The sequence below is a fragment of the Cervus canadensis genome, chromosome 1, assembly GCF_019320065.1.
Source record: "Cervus canadensis isolate Bull #8, Minnesota chromosome 1, ASM1932006v1, whole genome shotgun sequence".
NCBI classification, from domain to species: Eukaryota; Metazoa; Chordata; class Mammalia; order Artiodactyla; family Cervidae; genus Cervus; species Cervus canadensis.
The window spans coordinates 109830880-109837288 of NC_057386.1; positions in this window are offsets into that span (position 1 = coordinate 109830880).

Here is a 6409-nt window from a genome sequence, read left to right on the forward strand (position 1 = left end):
GTTGCAAAGACAGATAACCATTTTATTGAATTAGAAGACCATACACCTGGATTTTAGCTTTTGTTGTTCCTTTCTGTCAATAAAGAGAAAGAAAGAGTTGATAATTTAGAAAGTCAGTAAGTTGACTCAAGGTGTACGTAAACCAGAAGCACTGGGTCTAAATATTTTTTTATAGCTCAACAGGCAGATTGCCCTAACTTACATTCACTTTCTGCAATTTCCAGAGGTTTCCACTTAGAAGGAATGCCTCTCCCAACTCTGCCTCACATAGTAACCTCTTCATCTATCAAAGTGAACTTCTTCTGTCTTCCCTTCATTGCTCTCAAAGATTTGGAAAGTAGAAATATTTCCTAAAGGTTAAGAGGAGGTGAGTTGAAAATACCAGCTGTAAATATATTTGTGAATTTACTGGATATTATTAGCTTATATCTAAATAAAGTCACCCCCTACTAAATGTTAGCATATCAAGCCATTGATTTTTAGACTTTTTTTTAATTTTAATTTGGCCATGCCTTATGGCTATAGGATCTTAGTTCCTCAACCAGGGATTAAACTTGGGCCCTGGTTGTGAAAGCACTGAGTCCCAGCCACTGAACCACCAGAGAATTTGCATGATTTTTAGGCTACTTTTTAAAAATAGTTCACACAATTCATCTATTTAAAGTGTACAATTAAGTTTATTTCAGAATAGTTAGAGTTGTGCAATAATTACCAAATCTAATTTTTTATATTAACATTAATTCTTTACTTTGTTACTGGAATATGTCTTTCTCTGTATTTGTTTTATTTTGACATTGTGTGTTGTTCTGTGACTGACTTTTCCATATAAAATTTATCTTGGAGCTCTCCACCTATTAGTACATACAGATATCCCTCATTCTTTTTAGTAGCACATTATTCCATAAAATAATTTACCACAATTTGACCATTTTTCTACTGAGAAACATTCACATTTGTTTCAATTACTTGGTATTATCTACAATATTTGACTAATATGTGCATGCTAAGTCACTTCAGTTGTGTTAAACTCTTTGTGACCCCATGGACTGTAGCCTGCCAGGCTCCTTTGTCCATGGAATTTTTCAGGCAAGAATATTGGAGTGGGTTGGCATTTCCTCCTCCAGGGAGTCTTTCCCCCTTGGTAACCATAAGATTGTATTCTACATCTGTTTCTGTTTTGTAAATAAGTTCATTTGTACCATTTTTTTGATTCCACGTATAAGCAATATCACATGATATTTGTTTCTTTCTGGCTTACTTCACTCAATATGACAATCTCTAAGTCCATCTCTAAGTGCAAATGGCATCACTTTGTTTTTATTGGTGAGTAATATTCCACTGTATACATGTACCACATCTTCTTTATCCTTTCATCCATTGATGAATATTTAGGTTCTCTCCTTGTCCTGGCTATTGTAAATAGTGCTGCAATGAACAGTGTGTTGCGTGTATCTTTTCAAATTATGGCTTTCTCTGGAGTGGGATGCCCAGGAGTGGGATTGCTGGATCATATGGCAGCTCTATTTTTGGGTTTTTGAGGAAACTTCATACTGTTCTCCACACTTGCTGTACCAGTTGACATTTCCATCAACAGTGTAAATAGGTTCCTTTTTCTCCACACCCTTTCCAGTATTTACTGATTGTAGATTTTTTGATGATGGCCATTCTGACTGGTGTGAGGTGATACCTCATTGTAGTTTTGATTTGCATTTCCCTAAGAATTAGTGATGTTGAGCATCTTTTCCTGTGCTTTTGGCCACCCGAATGTCTCCTTTGGAGAAATATCTATTTAGATCTTCCACCCATTTTTTGGTCAGCTTGTTTGATATTGAGCTGCATGAGCTGTTTGTATATTTTGTTCATTGTTAAACGGTGTACAACTCCATTTGTTTAGTGACTGTCCCAGACTATTGTGGCAATGCCCATATTCTTTATTGATGTGGCCACGGAAGTCTTTGTTCCTTAGCTTCTGTTCAGTTGTTTTGATAGAGACTTCCTTGAATTCCAGGAAGTCTCCCAGTTTTCCAAACTGACTGTTCTGAGGCCCTTCTTCAGCTCCTAACCAGGCTTGCACTGGATCTGACCAAGGTGAAAGCTTAGGGTCTTCTCAGCCCTTTTCTAATCATGTGTCTTACCCTGGTCTTTCTAAATATGGCTTTCTAAATTCCCCAGTATATATAGTTGCTTTTGGATGTCTTAATTTCCCAATGACATTTCCCCAAGATTTTGCCTTAAGCAGTCTATGCTATGCTTTTTATTTTTAGGCCATGCTGCATGGCACGTGTGCTCTTAGTTCCCAGACCGGGGATGGAACCCACGTCCCCTGCCTTGGAAGCACGGAGTCTTAACCACTGGACCACCAGGGAACTCCCTACTGTATGTTTTGAAATAACAGGCGTCTGCGGCTTGCGGTTTGGCTTGCAGTGTTTTCAAGCTTCCTCACTCTTGAGTTCAGTTAGGTGAGACAGAGTGCCACCTAGTGTCAATTCTTCAGGTAGCCAGCCAGGGAGCAAAGAACAGGCTTACACAGTCATTTGTGAACACGGTCTGCTCCGCCCTCTCTGGACCTAGGGAAGTGGCTCCACACTGGGGGCACGGGCTACCCCTGCTCTAAGACTGGTGCCGCTTAATGGCAGGTGCTACTTTAAGACTGCCAGCACGCGGAGAGAAAGGGTGAGGGGAAGGAGTAAGAGTGCCACAAAACCTTCCAACCATTTCGTAGTGACTTTTTCTTGCTTCCTTGCTTGTTCGTTTGCTATCAACTTTTATAAACTGTTTTCTAGAATTCTCACAAAATTGGTTCTGACAGTTTCTGTTCAACTTTAAATGTTTCTATTGGAGGATGAGAGTATGGAGTGGCCTCCTCCACCATATTGCAGACATCACCATTTTTTTAATGTTTATTTATTTATGACTGTGCTGAGTCTTCACTGCTTTGTGGGCTTTTCTCTGGTTGCGCCAAGTGGGTGCTACTCTCTAGTGGGCTTCTCACTGCGGTAGCTTCTCTTGTTGTGGAGCACAAGTTCTGGGGCACTTGCCATTCAGTTAATTGCAGCATGTGGGCTCAATAGTGGGCTCCCCGGCTCTGGAGCACAGGCTCAGTAGTTGTGGCTTAGTTGATCTGCACCTTGTGCTTGTGGGATCTTTCCAGATCAGGGATCGAACCTATGTTTCCTGCATTGGCAGGCAGATTCTTTACCACTGAGCCACCAGGAAAGCCCTAGACATCACCATTTTTCAGTTCAGTTCAGTTCAGTTCAGTCGCTCAGTCGTGTCCGACTCTTTGTAACCCCATGAATCGCAGCACGCCAGGCCTCCCTGTCCATCACCAACTCCCAGAGTTTACTCAAACTCATGTCCCATTGAGTCAGTGATGCCATCCAGCCATCTCATCCTCTATCGTCCCCTTCTCCTCCTGCCCCCAATCTCTCCCAGCATCAGGCTCTTTTCCAATGAGTCAACTCTTTGCATGAGGTGGCCAAAGTATTGGAGTTTCAGCTTCAGCATCAGTCCTTCCAATGAACACCCAGGACTGATCTCCTTCAGGATGGACGGGTTGGATCTCCTTGCAGTCCAAGGGACTCTCAAGTGTCTTCACCAACACCACTGTTCAAAAGCATCAATTCTTCAGTGCTCAGCTTTCTTCACAGTCCAACTCTCACATCCATACATGACCACTGAAAAACCATAGCCTTGACTAGACGGACCTTTGTTGGCAAAGTAATGTCTTTGCTTTTTAATATGCTATCTAGGTTGGTCATAACTTTCCTTCCAAGCAGTAAGCATCTTTTAATTTCATGGCTACAAGCACCATCTGTAGTGATTTTGGATCCCAAAAAAATAAATTCTGACACTGTTTCCACTGTTTCCCCATCTATTTCCCATGAAGTGATGGGACCAGATGCCATGATCTTAGTTTTCTGAATGTTCAGTTTTAAGCCAACTTTTTCCCTCTCCTCTTTCACTTTCATCAAGAGGCTTTTTAGTTCCTCTTTACTTTCTGCCATAAGGGTAGTGTCATCTGCGTATCTGAGTTTATTGATCTTTCTCCCGGCAATCTTGATTCCAGCTTGTGCTTCTTCCAGCCCAGCATTTCTCATGATGTACTCTGCGTATAAGTTAAATAGTCAGGGTGACAATACTTTTCGGGTGATGTACTCCTTTTCCTATTTGGAACCAGTCTGTTGTTCCATGTCCAGTTCTAACTGTTGCTTCCTGACCTGCATATAGGTTTCTCAAGAGGCAGGTCAGGTGATCTGGTATGCCCATCTCTTTCAAAATTTTCCACAGTTTATTGTGATCTACACAGTCAAAGGCTTTGGCATAGTCAATAAAGCAGAAATAGATGTTTTTCTGGAACTCTCTTTATTTTTATTGAATTTATTTTTATTAAATTTATTTTATTTTCTAAACTTTATTACCTGGTGGGGGGGTGCGGGGTGCCACACCAAATGGCATGTAGGATCTTAGTTCCCGTGGCCCCTGCAGTCACAGTCTGGGGCACTAGGGAATTAGACTTAACCAAATGAATAAGTGGGAGAAGAGAACACAATTAAGCCTACAACACAAGTAAAGTCAGTTCTGCATCTTATGGATTTCCAAGTCATAGTTTCCTGTGGAAACAATAATCTGAAGTGGATGTCATGCAGCAAAAGGAAACAGAATTACAAACTGAACACATAGGGCCTGAGGGTGAGAGAAGGCAGGAGGGGCAGGGCCTTTGGATGGCAGGATCACAGAGGTTTTCAACAAAGAGTGTAAGAGAAAGCATCTGGGGCTCCCAGGACTCCAGCACCTTGACTCCTGGACTATCAGAAGGCACAAGCCAAGCATCAGAATTCTAATTTGAATTATCTAATGTTTAGTTTGGCTTTTGAGTGTGATTTAGGAATGCAGGTCCACACAGGAACCAGCTTCTCTCCAGCTGGGTGTGCCCTAGAACCAAACAGCATCATTACCTGTGTCCTAGGAGTCTTGGAAGAGCCGTCATAGAAGAGCAGAAGCTAATGTGACAGAAAAAAAACTGGCTGAGTCACGAATGCAATGTGAAGCTCAGGGATTGAATAACACTCACTTGAATCCTCCAGAGCCAGTCAAACAATCCTGCCCCGTTAACCCACCCACATCACCTTAACTCCATCCCCACCAACCTGTCAAGGCAATAGCACCTCATTCGAAACCTTGGTTCACCGAAATCCAGTTTGGAGGTTAGAAGGAGTATTCTTGGGACTGGGTTGGGGGTAATGTTAAACAAAAATCTGTCTCCTCCAGCTAAGCACACATGTGTTTTTCTTCCAAGGTTTGCTTTTGTGAAGCAGAACAAGCTGTAGCAGATCTTTCAGGAAATAGTGACTTCAGTACTAGTGAAAAGTGAGAGCTCTAATGAGCTTCAAAGGGAGAAATTTGACTGAGAGTAGCACTGACATATACACATGACCACGTGTAACATAGCTAGCTCGTGGGAAGCTGCTGTATAGCTCAGGGAGCTCGTGCCGCGCCCTGTGATGACCGAGAGGGGTGGGATGGGTCGGGTGGGAGGGAAGCTCAAGAGGGAGGGGAATACGTGTACACTCATGGCGGAGTCACACGGTTGTACAGCAGACACTAACACAACACTGTAAAGCAATCATACTCCAATTTTTAAAGTAATTTTTTTTAAGGTAGAGTTTTTTCCATGTAAACACCAATGCCTGACTCAATTGTACAGAAGAAAGAAATGCTACCAGGTCTGTCAAAGGCCCCAGAACCAACATCATTCTGCACAGAAGGAGCTTTGTCTTCTCATTTTGAGAGATTCCTTTTAAAATGGTCCTCCATATGTTCAGTTCAGTCGCTCAGTCATGTCCGACTCTTTGCACCCCCATGGACTGCAGCACGCCAGGCCTCCCTGTCCATCCATCACCAACTCCCGGAGTTTACTCAAACTGATGTCCATTGAGTTGGTGATGCCATCCAACCATCTCATCCTCTGTTGCCCCCTTCTCCTCCCACCTTCAATCTTTCCCAGCATCAGGGTCTTTTCAAATGAGTCAATTCTTTGCATCAGGTGGCCAAAGTATTGGAGTTTCAGCTTCAGCATCAGTCCATATGTAAAGAAGCTCTGTATGTAAAGAAGCTTTTTTCCTGACAGGGCATGGTTTTTCAGTTCTATAAACTAACATTAATGAGCAATCACTCTGCACCACAGCACATGCCTTGCATCTGAGGAAAGAAACAGCTCTTTCTTGCACCCCTGACATCATTCTAGTACAATTTATCACTTACTGGGACCTGGTTACCGAAGCGGTTCTCATGGAACACTGTGCATTGAAGGTAGAGTTACTCACCTCATTTTCACTAGAGGTTTTGAAGTTGAAATCCTCTCCAAACTTTGCTACATGTAGTTAACTTGTTCAAGTTGCTAGGTTCT